Genomic DNA, 20,442 nt, shown 5'->3' on the forward strand with positions numbered 1-20,442 from the left:
CTCCGTGATAATTGACAGGCAGATGCTTATAAAAGTCCCAGAAAATGCTCCATAATTGAATAGTATCTAGTTATGATACATGTCTTGCTGCACGACGATACCTTGAAGGTGGGGATATAGAAAGAGAGCAGGGGATTTGGATATAATGCTTCTCAATGAATCACAAACCATCTTTTGCAAATAAGGGATTGGTTTTATGCCAGTCATTGACTTGGCATTTCATATCTTAAAATGTCCCACGCTGCCTCTCAGAAAAAGAAGAGAGGACAGAGACATCTGACTAAGACGTGATGATCATGAGGATAAAGCAAACAAGTTTCTCCCCGCTCTGTACCAGCATGATAGTGGCTGTCCCAGGGCACTGTGGTCCCTCCTGAGGACATGAGTCCTTGGCAAGTGCCTCACCTGGCTGGCCAGTGCCACCAACCATGGTAATAACAACAGAAATAAAAATCCTAGGTAGGGAGGCTAGGCTGAGGCTACCAGTGAGTGAACTGAGGCTCTAAAAAAAGGATAAGGTTATATTCTTCCGCCACTGTTGGAGGTAGTATGCCTGTGAGTACCAGTTGGTGGGAATTGCAGATGGAGAGACTCCTCTTGCAGTCAGATTCTGTTTGGCAGCTTCCTGTGGGTATCTGGTTGGCCACAGTGAGAACACGATGCTGGACTAGATGGGCCTTTGACCTGATGCAGGAGGCTCTTCCAATGTTCTTATGTATGCAGGCTGTGTGGAAGAGCTGATGAATACAGTGGTGCCTTGGGTTACAGACGCTTCAGGTTACAGACTCCGCTAACTCTAAAATGGTACCTCGGGTTAAGAACTTTGCTTCAGGATGAGAACAGAAATTGTGTGGCAGCAGCGGTACCTCAGGTTAAGAATAGTTTCAGGTTAAGAACGGACCTCCAGAACGAATTAAGTTCTTAACCCAAGGTACCACTGTATATGGAGGTCCTGGGCCAGCTTGTTACCATAATTCCCCTCCCCTCCACCATATGTATAGAATATTCTGTTAGTCATGCAACAAGGGCAGTTGGTGGGCTTTCTTGGTGCAATTAGCTAGATTGCTGAGCTCTTTCGACTCTCACATTTCTGTGTGTATTGCTGTTCCAAAGATTTTTATAAGCATATAATTACAATAATATAATTAATAATTATATTAATATAGTTAATAAGTAGGCTAAAAGGATGACACCCCCAATTCACAAAGGCTCTTATTGCTGGACGGCAATAGCCTTGAAGGTATCATTTCTGTAATAAAGTGGATTTGGATGTGGTGCCACAGATCTGAGAGAAGAGGGTTTATTAAACACTGAGTAACTGTATGGGAGACACCCGCACTGATTGGAAAAAAAAATGGTAATGTATAAAAAGCACAATACCAAGTAGTTAATGTAATAATTATCAATTAAATTAGCATATGCCCTATAGAGATGGATAACAGAGTACTTAGACTAATTTATTTCCAGCCATTTACAAAATTATCTGTATGGCTATTCTCCAAGTGTGTGGAAGAAGCTACAGAAAGAAAGAAAGAAAGAAAGAAAGAAAGAAAGAAAGAAAGAAAGAAAGAAAGAAAGAAGTCTGTGGGAAATATCGAAGGCTGAACATTGCATTTGTAGTGAGTGGGCTTTTGTTGTCCATTCGCACAGGTCCCCTAATATGAAATTGCAAATTCATTCTCTCTCTCTCTCTCTTACAGAGAATCTGATTTGCACTTTGGAAAAGTGATGGTTTAGAGAGAACCTTACTATGTTGTAGTTTTTTTTTCAGCTGCTTACCTATGTAAGCTCCAGGAAAGTGTAAAACTGTGGACCAGCAGTAGTAGCTGGAACAACAATGAATGGAAATGGCATAAGCTTCAATAGCTTGGTGTAGAATTTGATTATGGGAGACCTTTATAAAGCCATCTGATAAAACTTGAGCTCTATTAAATTTTATTTGATTGAGGTCAGGGCTTTTGTTCCAGCTGGAACTTGCCGGAACTCAGTTCTGGCACCTCACAGGTGGGCGCCATTGCCATTATTATAAGAGAACAAGGGAGGCACTCCTGGTGAATTTTGATGCCTATTTTTCTAGAAAAATAGCACTGAATGAGGTAGCATATAGTGTGTGTGTAAATGTATCTGTATATATCTATCTCCACATATACGCATACCGGCTCACCAACAACCATAAATACCCCATTGGTACTCCATTCCCTCAGTTTGCGCTTAGACTAACTTAGTCATGCTCATTAATTTCAGTGGGTCTACTTTGAGTAAAACTGAGGTCTCCTTGCTCAGTCCTACTTTAAACCATATCATTATTTTGTAAATTCAACTTAAATTAATGAAAATAAATATTGCAGATAAGTTTAATTCAGTATGCCTAAACCTAGCCATTTGAAGCTCAACATCAAAAAAACTAAAATTATGGCCACTGGTCCCATCACCTCCTGGCAAACAGAAGGGGAAGAAATGGAGGCAGTGACAGATTTTACCTTCTTGGGCTCCATGATCACAGCAGATGTTGACAGCAGTCACGAAATTAAAACACGCCTGCTTCATGGGAGAAAAGTGATGATAAACCTAGACAGCACCTCAAAAAGCAGAGACATCACCTGGTCGACAAAGATCCATATAGTTAAAGCTATGGTTTTCCCAGTAGTGATGTATGGAAGTGAGAGCCGGACCACAAAGGAGGCTGATCACCAGAGAATTGATGCTTTTGAATTGTGGTGCTGGAGGAGACTCTTGAGAGTCCCATGGACTGCAAAAAGATCAAACGTATCCATTCTGAAGGAAATTAACCATGAGTGCTCACTGGAAGGACAGATCCTGAAGCTGAGGCTCAAATACTTTGGCCACCTCATGAGAAGAGAAGACTCTCTGGAAAAAACTCTGATGTTGGGTAAGATTGAGGGCACAAGGAGAAGGGGACGACAGAGGACGAGATGGTTGGACAGTGCTATAGAAGCAACCAACATGAGTTTGACCAAGCTGCGGGAGGCAGTGGAAGACAGAAGTGCCTGGCGTGCTCTGGTCCATGGGGTCACAAAGAGTCAGACACGACTAATCAACTAAACAACAACAAACCTAGCCATTACCTGTCTACAGCCCAATATTATGGATGTTTACTTGATAGTATGGCTCACTGAATTCAGCTTTACTTACTCCCAGGTAAGAGTTGCTAGGATTGTAAGACAATCTTGGGAATATGCCTAATTGAACTCCATAGGACTTATTTCTGAGTAGACATGTACAGGATTGGGCTGTCAGTCTCAGAGGAGAGTTTGGTCAGGCACAGAATATCAATCTTCAGTAAGAAAGAAAAGAACTTTTAATTAGAGCCTTACCTCAAGCTATTGCTGCAAGGAATGATCCACAGGTATCCCAAAATGCCCCAAGATGCTGCTGACTTTTGTTGGTACCACTTCAGTTAAGATACACTGTTGTTGATTGGCTGATGGAACCCCAGAGGCAAAATGTTGATTATTAATTGTATTTAATGGCTTAGCAACGTGAGATTCATGCACTTGATATTTGTAGTCTTCAAGTTCTGCTTTAATTTCTATGTATGCTGAAAAAATGTCCTTGGAAATGCTTTGACATTTAGTATTGTTGTTATACAGTTTTAAATAGGTGAATGACATCTCATGAAAGAATTTTCAAGAACCCAAAAACATACTTGCAGTAGGGAGAGCTACTCTTTTGACTGTTAAAATAGAGCAAATTCAATTCAATTACCATTTTCATTGTCAAATTACAGTATTGCGTGCCAATTGTCAGGAATGTAAGAGCAAAGATCTGTCAAACCCTCAGAGAACATTCACAGAGTTTGTGAGAAATTAGATATTAGTGTGATTATGTTCCCCAACATAGTCAGAAGCTCTTCCTTGTTTTCTGGGAGTGGGTCATCTCAGGGATGATTAAAACATTTATTTTCCCTATATGATCTCTCCAGAATAGGGGTTATAGTACGGAAATCTCCTATCTATCAAGTTGCATGCCAGAAGCAACATCCACAGCCATAGTATTACTTGAATCTGTAGATGAAGAGTTACATGTTTTAATACTTCCTCACATAAAAATATTCATTGCAATGGGGAAGTCTAGAACATCAGGGAGAGAGTTTGACTTAAAGTCTTATTCTTGCAACTTTACATGTACAGGAAATCTGGGAGAGAGAGAGGGAGAGAGTGTACACACACACACACACACACACACACATCTATGATACTCTCTGGGAAGGCAGCAGCATGCATTGTTTTTTTACCTTTGAATTGTCTGTTATTGCTGGTGAATTAATTAAATGCAAGATTCCTAGTTCCAGTCAGTGACAGACCTACATTAGCCCCCCCCAAAGTTTGAACTGTTATGGTGGCCCCTTCGCAACCAGTGGGTAACCACTGTTATCTTCTTTAATGGGGTTGTTCCACAACAGATCAGGATGCAGGTGGCGCTGTGCGTTAAACCACAGAGCCTAGGGCTTGCCGATCAGAAGGTCGGCAGTTCAAATCCCCGCAACGGGGTGAGTTTCCGTTGATCAGTCCCTGCTCCTGTCAACCTAGCAGTTCAAAAGCATGTCAAAGTGCAAGTAGATAAATAGGTACTGCTCCGGTGGGAAGGTAAATGGCGTTTCCGTGTACTGCTCTGGTTCGCCAGAAGCGGCTTAGTCATGCTGGCCACATGACCCGCAAGCTCGGTCCCTGCTCCTGCTAACCTAGCAGTTCGAAAGCACATCAAAGTGCAAGTAGATAAACAGGCACTGCTCCGGCGGGAAGGTAAACGGCGTTTCCATGCACTGCCCTGGTTCACCAGAAACGGCTTAGTCATGCTCCCTCGGCCAATAAAGCGAGGGAGCCAGCTCCCTTGGCTAATAAAGCAAGATGAGGGCCGCAACCCCAGTCGGTCATGACTGGGCTTCCGGGTTGGCGCTTCCAGCAATGGCTGAATTCCTCTGATCGGGAGGAATTTGCTTCGTGGAAATTAGGGTCTGGCCGCCACGACGAAGGCGGGGACCCACCAAAAATCACAGGCGGGAGAAGCCTGTGAACGTGGGAATCGGCTGGCACCTCTTGCGCCTCCCCTACTCGTGGGGAAACCTGGTTTTGGGGATCCGGAGCGACGTGCGGTGAGTGGCACAGTGCTTCAAATTGACTGCTTCTTTCATGGAGTGAAGCCGCATAGCTGTTGCCGGAGAGCGCTGACTTTTTCTTGTGGACAATTTGATCTTAAAACAACTACCCGTGAGTAGAACGAAAAATTGGATTTTTAAACGTCTTAATTTGGCACCGAAATGGGGAGGTTTAAAACAGGAAGTCCGCCTTCCCCTTTTGTAAATAGACTGAAGCAAAGAGGCTGCAAGCTAAAGTCTCGGAAAGTCTTCTGTAAAGGATTAAAGTTCCATCGGTTAAAATCATTAAACCCCTCCTTGGAAGCAGGAGAAGAGGGGGGAAATTTTGGATCACGTAAGCCTGCAGGAGAGAGAGCGAAAAAAGATAAATTACCACCGCTTTGAACCTGGAAACGGGCTGCTAGTAAGACTGACGTTTTGGGAAAGTTCATTGACTGTGAATAAAACGTATGTGGACAGATAGTTAAATAAGAGAAATATATTGTTTCCATTGTTTCCTTCTGCGTTCAAAAAGGAGTAAAAGTAACTGAAAATTGAAACTAATTTTGTTGCTTGAACTGTGTTTAAAAGGATTGATACAAATAGAAATTGTTTCCCTCTAGAGGGAGCCTTTGAAACTGTTACAGGAGTGGAGCTGGGGGGAATTACCAGCTGCAGAGATAAAAACTGTGAGAACCAGGGATTGACCTTGGATTGGTAAGAATGTCGACAGAAGAAGCCTTAGTGATTGCATTGTGCAAGATAAGTGCTTCATTGGAACAGCTTCATAAGAAGATGGATGTGATGACTATCAAAATTGACAATTTGGGACAAAAAGTGACTGATTTGGGACAAAAAGTGAACATCTATACAGAAACTATTCAGGAATCGTTTCAGGAATCTACTTTGACATGGCAAAATGTTGAGAAGGCAAGGGAGAAAGTTATTGTTGAACCTAAAGTAATACAAGTGGAGAGAGTCCCAGTCTTACAGAGGCAATTTGATGAATATAAGTTGTTGCCTTCTATGACAGAATTTAGAGGAAGTCAGATTTTGAGGATTGGAGCCCTGCTTGGATTTGAGAAGGATAGTTGGATAGATTCCCTCATGCAGGGATGTACTGACCTTTGGGATTTGGACTTGGGTCAGGAGGAGATTGGAGTTGTGGGGAGTTTCAGTTTTGGAGGGATTTTGAAACACGTCCTAAAACATCTTTTGGACTTTAGTGCTAACTACGGAGATTTGGCTGACCTGTCGAGAAGGAATAAAAACATTGCTAGGTTGGAGCCTCCCCGAGATCTACAACTCGGCATCAAAGGAAGGAAACTAAGAACAAGATCAGCAGAAGACAAAACAAAGTGCATGTATAAATATGAAGATCTGCAGAAGGGACTTGGAAAAGAGTTAAGAGCCTCGGACAGAAGATCACCAGGCTGATGGACCATATGGAATAGACGGAAAGGACTGGCAGAATCCGAGACCAGGGAGAAGAGACGGTGGAAGAAGATTGGAAAAAGTTTAAAGTTTATTTATAGAAATACTGTAAAATTAATGAGTGTTAGAAAAATGTTGGAATGAAATTATATGGCTTTAGTAGAAATGTTATAAGGAGTTAAGTATAAATAAGTATTATGGTATTAATGGAAGATAAGGTTAAAATAAGTTAAGATAATTATATGACAGAAAATAGAGAAAGAGGGAAAGGAATTGCTGAAATAATTAATAGAAGTGGAATACAAAAAGGGAGGTGAGAGGAGGTCGATGAAACGAGGGAATGAAAGATAGGGCGTTGAAACGGTATGATGTATGTTTTTTAATTTTTTAAAATTGTTTTTTATTTAATGTATTAATGTTGTGTTGTGCATTGTTTATTTATTGTATTGTATTGTATTTCTTTTGCCTTTTTTCTTTTTTCTTCTTTTCTTCTTTTTTTGTAAGGTTTAAAAGTAATAAATATTATTTTTTTAAAAAAACAACAGAGTCGGTCATGACTGGTCCTAATGGTCAGGGGTCCCTTTACCTTTACCTACCACAACAGATCACCAGATATCTATATATTTAATTAACCATTACATCTCAGATTTTGATTAAAATTGCCATGCTGGATTATCTCACATGTTAAATTCAATAAAGTGAATAAGAAATCCCTGTGCCTTACAGTTTTCAAGTTATGTGGGGGATACAAAGAAGGGAAATGTTATGTACATGCATGATTCCTCATAGAATGAAGAAATTGGGTCTACTAGACCAATTTTTTTCAAGCAATATGGACTAAAGTTGTTTCTGGAGTCCCTCTGGGATTAGGCACCCTGAAGCTTAAACTTCATTAGTTTCATGGTAGATCTAGCTCTGTTCCCTTCAGTTTAATTAGGATTTAATCAGGACTTTTTTCATCCGGAACTTCCCAAGACTCAGTTCTGGCACCTCTCAGGTGGGCACCATTCATGGTGAGTTCCTGCACCTCTTTTTTTTAGAAAATAGCACTGGAATTAATGCATTTCCTTTCCATTGGATTGTACCCAATAACTAAGAAAAACTCCATAAGATAGGAGGTCTCCTGTCATTTTGTCCGCTAGGCATTCTGAAATGACATGTTAATTTTGAGTTCCGAGACAATGTGAAATACTGTGATAAAGGTGGTTGTGTGAGGAAACGGCAAATGCTGGCAGCAAAGTCATTGGGATAGTGACAAACCGAGGAATTCATTTACCATAATTCAAGGAGACATGCAGATAGAGTAACCTGCAATAAAATGGCACCATGTGGCTTGGATCTATCATATAACATATTGCTTATTTATAGGATTTGTAGTTGCATCATGGCATTTTACACCAAACGGAGCTATGCCTCCAGTTCTTCATCAGTAAAATGGTATGTTGTACCATGTGTGATATAATCAGTGGCTCACCAAAAACTTCATGGTATTTTCATGAAGTTGATCTCACCAGCTTGTTGATGATACATATGCCTTCCTTCCAAACTTGATGGGAAGGACATTTCACAGTGGAAACAGGAGTCTGAATGCCATCCTTTGCTGGGGAGATGGTGTAGCTTAAGATTTCCTTTAGTGACTTTTATATACGTATAAAAAAGCTCGTGGCAATGTTTGGCATTTCCCCCTGGGGACTGTGGTTAAGCGATAGAATCCAGGTCTTGCTTACAGCAGGTTCAGTCCCTGGTACCCCTTGCCAAAAGGATGTCAGGCAGCAATTAAACGAGTTCTGTAGAAGCAATTCCATATCTCTGTAGATGTAATTCCTGGGCAGTCACTTCCTAGCATAGTAACATGTTTAATTTCACATATATCACAATTCCATTTCCAAAGCTGCTAAAGGGCAGGGATGGCAGCAGAGCACATCATTTGCACACAGAAGGGCCCAGGTTCAGTCCTTGATGCCATTGGTTAAAAGAATCCAGTAGCAAATGGCGTGAAAGATGTCTGTCTGAGATTCCAGAGAGCTGCTGCCAGGCAATATTCGTCTAGATCAGCCATACTCAATCTGTGGGTCCCCAGATGTTGTTGAACTACAACTCCCATCACCCCTAGCTAGCAAGGCCAGAGCTCAGGGATGATGGGAGTTGTAGTCCAACAACATCTGGGGATCCAAAGGTTGAGAACCGCTGGTCTAGATGGATAGATAGTCTGACCTGGCATAAAGCTTATGTTGACCCTCCAAGCTGGATTCTGTTCATATACTCGAGAATTTCTCCACCTGAAGCATCCCAAATGTCCTCAGGGATGTTGCCGCATGGAGTCATTGTATAAAGACACAGTCCAGCAGGGCGAAAACCCTACAAGAGGGAACAAAGCAGGTCCAGGAAAATGTGTAGGTGGCCTTTGGCTGGGAAGGGAACATGGCCTGAGATAGAGAAGCCTGGAGGGCTATGTTTGGCCCCAAATCTGAGGTCCCCTCCCCTTTTTAGGTAGATCATCAAGTCTCTCATCTGTGGAAGCTCTGCGCCAGCTACTCTGTGTTGTGAGCATCATCCAGCAAAAAGTGTATACTTTTGTTGTTATTCTTATTCTTATTTAACCCCAATGTTTTGTCTTGTTTTGGGGAAGTTTGCAAAATATAATGGATTTCACTCAAACACTTGATGCTGCTGCCTAGGCAAGATGCACTCAGTCACTGGACTCTGTTAGGGTAAATTGCTCTTCTTCTACTCAGGCAGTAATTACCATCACATCATGCTTGTTCTTTTTGCTCCGAAGTGTGACTCAGCTAATCATTACTGTTCCCCAGTCATGTCTCTTCCGTCACTTCTCTGGACTGACTACCTGACATCATTGATCTGATAAGTGCTCTGCTGGATCAGGGCCTAAGTATGAGAGTAACTGTAAGGGCATCATTTTACAAGCTCCTGGTGACTTCAAGTAGGCTTTGAGTCAGCCCCATTGATCTCCATGAAGCTACATGTGTGCTTAAATTTATGCACATACTTGAGTGTTTTGTTGGCTTGAAGCCATGCTATCTGCTTACTGGCACTTGAAAGGCTTTTCATTTCCGAAGGAGGATATTTCCAGGGAAATGTGTAAAGAGTATAGTGAAAACTTCGAAGCAGTTTCAGCAAAAAGTTCTAATTCTGTTTTATTTATTAATTGCATTAATATTGTGCTTTCCTCCTGTGGAGCTCAGGTGAGCGCACATCGTTTTGTTTTATAAAAAATACAGAAAGGTAGAATAGGATCCTACAAAACGTGCCACAAAATCAATTGTTTAGTAGTAGCAACATTAATAAGCTGTTAAAGACACACACAAAATGTCATTCACGAGAAACCAGCAAACCGAAAGCTTACACCTTTTGAATTTTGAGTATATAAGAGCACAAGAAGAGATTGCTGGATCAGGCCAGGGCCCAGCGACCTCCCTGTTGAGTTGTACAAAGGCAACACTAACAGTAAGAAGGAGGAAGAAGAAGCAGCCAGTTCACCTGCTGGGCTGTTGGTAAGGAGGAAGGCAGATAAGTGGGGTCTGGCTGAGGGCAGGCTGAGGTTGGCAGTGTAGCGGCCCATTTGTTCAAATGGACCAGCCTTCACTGTCTTAATCCATTTCTTACCAATTGCCTCATTAATGAAAATGACAATTTCTGCCCTCATTTTGGCAAATTATGTTTTTTCCATCGTAACTTGTTATGAGCATAGCCAGGCACTCCAAATGGCCTAGGAAGTGAATAAATGACAACCATAAAAATATGAAAGATAACATAATTTAGTGGTAGAAATGGCGTTGTGAAAGTGACTAACATGTTAACGCTGGTTCCCAGTTCTTGTGATTTGTTCATGCACTGAACACCTGTATATTCCAAATCTATTGCTCAGTGGAAACTGGTAAATACAGGAGATGGCTTTTCCGTTGTTGGCTGTTGGAACTGTCAAGTTTCTGCCGTATCAACAGGAATAAGCCTTGGCTTTTGTTGATTCAGCCAAGCTCCTTCAAAGCTTTATTAGAATTTATTAGAATTGGACTGTGTACATAGGAGGACTAGAAAACTGGCAACCTAACCAATATATTAGCTATATATTTAATAAATTATAGCTCAGCAATGCTGAACAGAAATGACTTTAAACATATCGTAAAGCGCAGTGATAAAATATTAACTTTCCCATAATTTTTATCTTCTTGTATTTATATTTATTGAGGGTGTGAAAATATCATTTTAATTATGTCTCCAGTGAACATTTTTCAGTGAAAATGTTAAAAGGTCTCCCTTAGTGAAAGAAAATGGACATGCTACTTAATGCACATAACTGCACATCATACTCTTTGTTTGTCCATTTATGGTGTACATCCTTTACATCCTTTTAAAAGTTGAAAGCATTATGACCCCCAAGAGGAAACTTATTTCCTTGGCCTGGCACTAATCTAGAATACTTCAAATGGATTATTTTATTATTAAGAAGACCCCTGTGAATTGCGATGAGGAGTTTTTAGCTATTTAAAAATCGTGGACTTTTCCTAAGGTCTCTTAAGTGCTTCCGCTGCCTATGAAATATGCAGGCTTTAATGAAAAGCGAGTTTCATTCTAGTCTCATTTCTTACAATAAAAATATATATCAAGGAGAACACTCACAAGTTCAAGCTTCTTTTTAAAGAAGGTTGTTGAAATGCACAATAAGGTGCAACTGATTAATTGATTTTGCCACAGCCTATTGAACTCAATGGTTCTTGCTTCTAAGCAGACATCTATAGGATTGCCTGCATCATTAGAGAACTAACTAGGGAGGTGTCAACCTTTTTGCGTCCGGACAAACTTTGCTGTTTTCTTTTTGGCGAGATTGTACAGTAGCAGAAAGAGAGTTTGGAGGAACTGGATTCTTTTTCTAAGACCTTTTTTTAAGTGTCATTGCTTTTGGTACTATTGCACTCTTCTCTCAATGGCTCAGAGCAAAGGGTACTGAAAATAAAAATGCATGGAAATGTCAATTACATTTATAAGATTGTGGCAAAGCTTGGGAGGGAGATACATCAATAAGGCCAGTTTGCTTTTCTTGAGTGGAAGCCTATTGTGAATAATTGACATGGCCTAGCAGGAAGCAGCTGCTATGATTTCTGCCCCAACGGAAACGATGGAAGGACTGACAGCTGTGCTTTTGAAAGCAACATTTCATAAAAGGAAAAACAGAGAGGATTTTAATTCCTACCATAGCAATTTAGTGCATATGTTAACTTAGACTCTAGGAGCCTGGCTACATGTTACATTTACCATTAGGGATTAGCTCCCTGCAATATGAGACAATTCTACAGGCTCCCCCCACTAACAAGCAGAGGAAGTTGGAAGGGATAGTAAACATGCAGCGAAAGGAAGAGTTACTGGCTACCTTTCTCCATTCATTGCATATCTCCCCTTATTTATCTTCTCTCTCGGAAATGGGATTGGTGGTAGTGGGGACCAACAGGGAAAATTATCCACTAAGTGAAGCGATAAGGGAAGATAAACAATGTACAGAGAAAAATAACTAGCCATTTCTTCATTGGTATAAGTAGTGATTTCTATCCCATTTGGCTTTCTGAGCCTGTTGGTGAAAGACTCTTCATAACTCTCACATGGTGGGCACTGAATTGTCATGAAGAGTATAATATGTAGCCAGGCTCTTATTTTATTGGGCTGCATCATATCATACAAATACAAAACCACTCAGGGCTGGACCAAGAAATTTTGACACCTGAGGCAGATTCCAAAATGGTGTTTCTTCCCTTCCCCCCAAACAGGGAATAAGGGGTCAGGAAAGATCTACATCAGGAACTGGGAGGGGGGGCAGGGAATATTGACATCGGGATCTTCCTCCCCAGGTGGACCCTACTGCCTGAGGTAGTCGCCTCACTTTGCCTCATGGGTGTGCCGGTCCTAAAACTATTCCATGAATCTGTTGTAGTTTTGGTGGCCAGCTCCTGCCAACCTAGCAATTCAAAAGCACGTCAAAGTGCAAGTAGATAAATAGATACCGCTCCAGCAGGAAGGTAAACGGCATTTCTGTGCGCTGCTCTGGTTCACCAGAAGCAGCTTAGTCATGTTGGTCACATGACCCAGAAGCTGTACGCTGGCTCCCTCAGCCAGTAAGTGAGATGAGCGCCGCAAGCCCAGATTCGTCTGCAACTGGACCTAATGGTCAGGGGTCCCTTTACCTTTACCTTTATGTTGTCAAGGATTAGCTTTGCAAAATGTTGCTTGCAAATGTACTAGCTTTTTGAGCAGGCTCAGAACAGGCAGTGTCACAATAGGACCTGGTGGATTGTGGGTAGAGCCTGAAGGTGTCTGGTGGGTGAACATCAGGGCCAGCTACAGGTTTGAAGTGTCCCACATTGTGGGGCCCCTTGATGTCCTCAGTGTATGTGGGCAACCTCTCCTCTTCCTCCATGGTGTCAGGTAGATGGTTTTACCATTGCAGGAGCAGTAAGTGTCAGCACTCCTCTTATGAGCACGAGGCATCTACCATTGGGATTTCCCACATAGCATTGCTTCAGGGCATTGTGGGAAGTTGAAACGGTGGCTGCCTAGTGCTAATTAGAGCTCCATAAATGGGGGGTTCATGGCAGTGCCACCAAGCACCAGCTCATTCTCCTCCTTAAGCTCAACAGCGGCAGCACTGGTCGGGGAAAAAGGGCATACCAAGATTAAATCAGAAGCCGGGATGGTTCTCATAATTATGGGACTGTCCTTGGAAAATCAGGACACTTGGAGAGTTTGTAACCATGTCTACTGAGAAGTAAACCCCATTGAATCCAATGAGGCTGACCCCTAGGTAGGTGGGTTTAGGACTGCAACTATAGTGTGCAGAGGAACTGTGTTTTGGGATTTCAGATCTCACCAGCTGCAAAGAGGCAGCTACTGTGTTGACATCATGTGATGTCTATGAGTGTGAGACCGGAAGTCTCTGCCAGTTCTCATGTAACCGGAGAGTTACTTTCGCTTCTGAGTCGAAGTGTGAGTCGAGTCGTAGACTCTCGTCTTTTGCTGCTCAGGAAAGCAGTCATGCTTGTAAGAGCTGCTTGTACAGTCTTAATAAAGTAGTAGGTAGACTATGGACTGTCTCTTTCTTCTGTGATGGAATGCCAGAAGCTTAGTGTGCTCCTCTCAGGAGGGAGGGGTCGCTTATTACTGGTCTCTCTGGACTGAGGGAGGATTCCAGCCAGAGAATGACCACCGGAGAGAAGCCCTGGTGTCTTGGGAAGTTGGCACCCTTCCCGGGGGCGTTTTTCCAACACTGTGGCCATATGCATAGTGACCTGGGAGTAAACTCCATTGAACACAAAGGGACATCTAAGTTTAGGGTTGCAATGCCTGCCACATATTAGCCTATTATACCCTCTCATTGAGAGGAGCCTACACCAATGCATTACTGCCAGAAACATCACATCTTCATAAAGCCTTTATGAAATGACGGGCCACAACATAAAGTCACTTCACACTAAATCTCCAGAGTAGTTAAACCACTGGCGATATACCCACTCTCTTGTTATTGCGACCACAGCTGACAGACTGTCTTGTAAACTCTGGGAAATATTCATCTGCAAGAAATAATGATTGCTTCATTTGTAAGAGTCACATTATCTACGGAATGCTATTTGTCAAATTTCTATTATCATGTTCTCTAACAGAAATGGGCAATGTAATGAATATATTGTAGTCCAGAAAGCCCCAGGCGACACAGACTTATATAAAAAAGCTTCATAATTTTTCAGTTCAGCTTCATAATAAGAGATAGAAATGAAAAATTATCTCATTGTTACTGGGAACTATGTTAGTCTCCAGTTCAGACGGCATCTAATGTAGGACTCCATCCTTCAGAACACAGAAATCTGAAAGTTCTCCAGACAAGTTATGCTAGCAGGTGACACGGCAATAGTGAGTTAAAAGTTATTGATTTGAACACTGGGGGTGGGGGAGAGAAGTCCCCCCTAACACTAGCAGTATCTTAAGCTTTACTCAATTATCCTTGAACTTTGCTAGTCAGTTACTTTCGTATTGATTCTCAGTCTACCATTTGTCTCAGTCTACCTATAAACCTATATACTGCCTTTCTTTTCTAAATTTATAAATTCACAAAGCAGTTCACGATATACATAAAACCATTAAAATCAATAAATGGCAGGCAGGAAGGAAGGAGCTCAGTGAGGTAACAGGGAGGTCTGTGCTGTGTGGGTGCGCTGGCAGAGCCAATCTGGCACTCACAGTCATGTGCCCGCACAATGCTGGCTTCCCCAGTGACTTGCTGCTCCGTCACCCAGTAAGCTGCAGTGATAATGCATCTCCTCGCTGGCCACACCTGTCAACATACAAATAATCATAAATTTCAAGAGTGACAGCAACCAAACAGAGCCAGAACATAAATAACAACAGTCATGAAATGCCAGTGCAAACAGGAAGGTCTTTAGCTTTCTGTAAAAGCACCCAGTTGTCAGTGGTTTCCTCATCTCCATGTGGAGCTCATTCCACTAAATGAGTGCCACAACTGGAAAGGCTGGTTACCTTGCAACTATCAATGTATTTTTGATCACACCCTGTGGGTAAACCAAGCACAGACCCTTCTGAAGGACAATCTATGGTAGAAAATATTAATAATAATCGCTTAATTGTACATTGAAATGAGAAATGATTCTGTATGTGTATGGAAATGTCCATTGTAGCTAAGTAAGAGCTTTTAGAGTGCCTAACTGGTTGATAATTAACTGTTGATGTATCTCTGTTGCTCTCTCACGTAGTGCTTAACCTTAAATCACACAAGTAAGGTACTCAGTTGCAAATCTCCATTTTGAGGGCATTGTCTTTGTTCTCAAGCCACCATAGAAGAAATGTGTGCTAATGATTTCTCTCAAGGAGAGAACATCCTCCAGTTGGAATGCAGGCTAGTGGAGTCTGCGTGTGGAAAGAAAGACCTTTGATTTTAGGTCTGTTTGAAGTAATTTAATATTACTAAGAAGATGTGTCTATACTTGGACAAGGATATGATTTTATGCAACTATTTGATGTATCCTAATTGTTATAGGTCTGTCTTGGAACAAGTTCTGTTAGCAAAGCTTTGAAACCATATTTTTGGTCTGGACCATTTTTATTTCAAAAAGAGTTAGTTTTTATTCACCCCATTGCTTCCATATGTGCAATATTAATAACCGCAATAGGAAATCCTTGAAAAGAAAGATTCCGACAGAACAGAATGAGAGTAGCAATTCTGTAGAAAAATGGGCCACTAACCTACTAATAGGAAATGCCCTTTAGGTGGATGGCTTGCAGATGATTCCATATTAGTTTGCCCTGAAACACAAGGACATCCTGTGAAATAGGGGGTTTGCTCACACTATTCTCTGAGCCACTGCATTTGCCAACTGAGCGTATCCAGTCCTGGGTAAAAACAGCTTCAACAAACAACCAGATTTAAAGGACCAGCAAGCAGGCAACACTTGTCATCAGCCTTCATGATGGCAATGATTATCTCATATCTTCTGAGGGAACAGAGGAGTGAATAGTGCACTCCAACACATTGACAGATAGGCTCAGTTCACACAAACTCTTTTGATGAGGAAATTGCCACCAACAAGATGAGACTGGAAGGTGGTTAAAGTGGAGGCATTTGTTGAGTGAATGCATCATGAGAGATTAGACTGCAGTTTTCACTGAGCATAACAAAGAAGGTAGTAAAGTAAAAAATGGCAAAAATATCATTCATTATCATTAGTATTTGGACTCAGTGGCTACTGCACAAAGGCAGATATGAAGTGGTTATCATATGAGCTTGCCTGCACATTATGATGCTCTCCAAAGGGCTTGCTCTATGTGCCCATGCCGTCTGAAATAAAGAGGTAGAGCCTGGTTGGTGGTGGTGCCAATATTGTGGAAGTCCCTCTCCAGGGATGCATAACTTGCCTCCGCCTGGCTGCCCTTTCACTGAGGCTATGGGCTCCTCCAAACTTCATTTTCTAGGCAGAGGTTCAGGCTTTAAAGCTCCATGTCCAAATGTGTTTTGTTTGTGTGTGTGTGTCCCAGCACTTTCCCTGGGAAAACCATCATTTTGCCACTGAATTGCAGCAAAGTGTGTTCTCCCTCATGGAGAGCACGGGTTGCGGACGGGGCTGACGAGACACCTCACTGTTGCTAGGCAAATGGTTTGGCCATCCTTTAAACAGGGGCGGGCTGTTACTGGGGAGATTTATATGTTGCCATTTATTGATTGACAGCCCTATTTGTTAAATGCAATGCACGCAGTGACAAACTTCCTCTTTTCACTGCGTGCTTCGGATCACCTGCCCTCCCTTCCCTAATTTTAGGCTGTTTGCTTGACCTTGCTATGCCTGTCATGGGGTCGTCTGCTTTGGGGCAGGGGCCCGGTAGGAATTTTGTCCATTTGGCTTAGTGTGTGCCACTTGGTTTTTTGCCTACTGCATAGCAAATTGTCACAACTTGTAAGGTTTGCAGTTAGGCATTGGTCTTGAAATTGATTGATGGAGGGGTATGGATTTGGCTGTGCCTGCCCTTCCAAAATGCTGCTGCTGCTTCAAGGGTTTTCCGTTAAAGGAACCCAGGGGCTCCCCATGCTTTTGTCCGAAACTCCCTGGCAAGGGGCTAGGGCCACGCAAGCCCCTGGGAACATTCTGGGGAGAGGTGAGGCATGATTCCCAGTCCCGTCTCAGTCAGTTAGTGTTACCAATGCCCAAGCAACCACTCACATTGCTGTAATTTGAATAAAGTTGTGGCCAAAATTATGCCAAAAACCTTAAACAAAAATTAAGTGTCAATTGTGTTTTTCTTTGGGGGGGTGTCTTGGGGACCTTGACGCGCAAATGACAATCTGTGAAAAACCCAGTTGCTGTTTGCTCTGCTTCAGTGGTAAAATGTAGGTTTTTTCAGGAAAAACAACAGAACAAACAAGCGAAGTTCGGACACAGCTTTAAAGCATAAACCTGTTCCTAGAAACATGGCAATGCACACTTGGTTATTCACTCAGTGCATTTGTGGGCATATTTGGGGCAAGTTGTGTGCATGTTCAGCATAATCCTTTACTTCCAATGTGTGAATCAGACAGTTTTATAAAACAAACAGTCCTTGGATTACAAAGGGGTTTGGTAGATACACTTATTGCCTTGCGGTTTACAGTCCTGGCATGTTATTTACACAGTTTGGTGGTTTCAAATCACTGCGGCAGTTTCCCTGCCCTTCCAACATTAATAGTAGAATCGCTCTTTTTCGTCAATGCAGACTCAGAGAGGTTAGATCACAAACTTACTGAAGCACAAAATATATTTTGTGAGGCCTAGGAAAGAGGGATCAATATCTGAAGTGTCTGAAACAAAAAACATGGCTAGCTTTCCCTAAAACATCTTTACTCATAACCAGGGAGTGCTGTGACTCAGTTGTGTGTATATATAACAAAGACTGGATACTTGTGGATGTGAATAATTGATTTTTCATTTTGGGAGAAGCAATGTCAAGTGAGGTTTATACTAACCCTGCTTGTGGCTTCAGATTTACACATAAACATATTTCAGGAAAGGTGGAGCATAGAGAGTCTCAGACGCCTCTTGCCTTAAATCTCCCCTGTCTGTCTTCAAATAGGCTGCCGCCACACTAAAGTCATTTTCCTGCTGGAAGGACCCAGGATTGCTACTAGGGTGTAATTTTAAGAACACAGTTATGCAAGGAAGAGCTCATTTGTATCCCTGCTATATTCTCCTTCATAATAATATCTCAGCACAGACCTTTTCTGGTTTTTCATTTATCTGTGTTAGTGACAATTGCTACCTCAAAGTATTAGAGAAATGCTGTGGAGAAGAAGTAAACATTGCTGCTGCTGAGCAGGGTGTGTTGTTTGTTGTTTACTCTTCCTCTGTGAAGTTTGCCACCTTTATCTGTACAAAGGAATGAGCGCACATGGCACAATAGCTTTGTTCAAGCTTTGTGTTTTCACAGCATAGCCCATTTTTTCTGTGAAAACAAGGAACATGCTGCGGTGTGATTTTTAGCTAGTTGCAACATGCTGTCAGAGCTGGGTGGTCACATGTCCTTTATGGAAGACAGTCCCCTGTTTGAAGGTGTCCTCTGTTTCAGTCTGTCCAGTCTAAAAATAAAAGAAGTGAGAGCCTGGGCCATCCACAGTTAGCACCTGGGCTGAGCAGGCACACCTGGTCACACTCTTTCCCATTGTGGGGAAATGCATTATAGTTCCATTTTAATTATAGTAATTATTTCTAAATTTGCATCCAGACATATACACTAGCACATGCTAATTCAATGCAAATAAGCATCCCCTTTTTGGCAAGACACTTCCTCCTTTGGGTGATGCGTTGACACAGCACACATTTCTTTTCCATTTCTTTATTTACCGTAATTTCTGTCTCACCCTTCTTTCCAAAAGTGCCCAGAATGGCAAACAACAATCAAGAACACTTCACACATTACATATATTATGTATGCACCCAGTGCTTTTTTTCTCTAAAAAAATGTTTAGGGGTACTCTCAATTTCCTACTCATATTGAAATACTGCCCCTCAATGAGGCCAAACCTAGATTCACAAAATGTTTAGGGCTATGCATCCCCCCAGAAAAAAAGCACTGTATGCACCTAAGGTTTTTAAATGCACATACAAAGTAAAGGGTAGAACAACTGCAAAATGGTCCCCACCCCCAAATTGTTCTCCAGTTTATGGGCAGCAGCTTTGGGCACCCTTTTTGGCAACCCTTTGGGAAGGCAATGCAATCTCTCCAGTTTTTTGCTGGGAGGGTAGTATCATTGGCAAGCTGCAGTAGATGCCACAAATCTCTTGTATGGTTTAGTGACTAAAGAGACTGTGCTATAATTCAGGCAGTCCCTGGTTCCAATTTCACCTCTGTCATTAACTCACTAGGCAGCATTTGGTGAACCCACCGAGGCCAGCGTGGTGTAGTGGTTAAGAGTGGTGGACTCGTCATCTGGTGAACCGGGTTCGCTTCCCCGCTCCTCCACCTGCAGCTGCTGGGTGACCTTGGGCTAGTCACACTTCTCTGAAGTCTCTCAGCCTCACTCACCTCACAGAGTGTTTGTTGTGGGGAAGGAAGGGAAAGGAGATTGTGAGCCGCTTTGAGACTCCTTAGGGTAGTGGTGATAAATCAAATCCAAACTCCTCCTCCTCTCAAATTCAATCCCCTCGATCTCCAATATGAGGTAATCACGGTCTAAGAATACTGTTGTACCTTACAGAGTTGATGTACTAGATAATACATGATGTGGAGGGCTTTGAACGCTTGGAAGCATTGTATAAATATTGAGAATTATTATCAAATATTAAAGTAACTACCAATGGTGCCTGCACCTAATTTTTGCAGTGTGGCATGTTTATGTTCAAGGTGCCAGACAGCCATTTCCTTCTCCAGGACACTCAGTTTTGTCCCCAATAGTTATCCATCCCCCCCCCCCAAGAGTCAGCCAGCATTCATTGGGCACTGAGCATAGTTGATCCTCACTGGACTGTTTTGGGGTCTCTCTCCCTTGAGGGTTTTTGCTAGAATAAAGTTGTACTTCTGCAACCCTTGGGGTTCCTTTAAGCTTCTTAATAACTCCCTTGTAAATGTGGGTGGTGACGTTTTGGCTACACAAGCACATCATGACTTGAGTTTGCTCTTTGTGTGTGTGTGTGTGTGTGTGTGTGTGTGTGTGTGTGTGTATATATATATATATATGCAGGTTTTGGTGTCCTCGGGTGTCTTCCCGTGTAAAAGTTGGGGTGTCTAGGCGACGTTTCGACGAGGTCTCACTCGTCATCTTCAGGCTGGTGCTTTCGGCTTCTTGTTACTGGAACAGAGCAGGATCTCAGTGTTTGAGTTCCTATAAATACTGTAGAGGGGGTGTGGTGTATAGCCTCCAATGTTCTGGGCAGAGA

This window comes from Podarcis erhardii (genome assembly GCF_964252035.2).
Source record: "Podarcis erhardii genome assembly, chromosome: 5".
Lineage (NCBI taxonomy): Eukaryota > Metazoa > Chordata > Lepidosauria > Squamata > Lacertidae > Podarcis > Podarcis erhardii.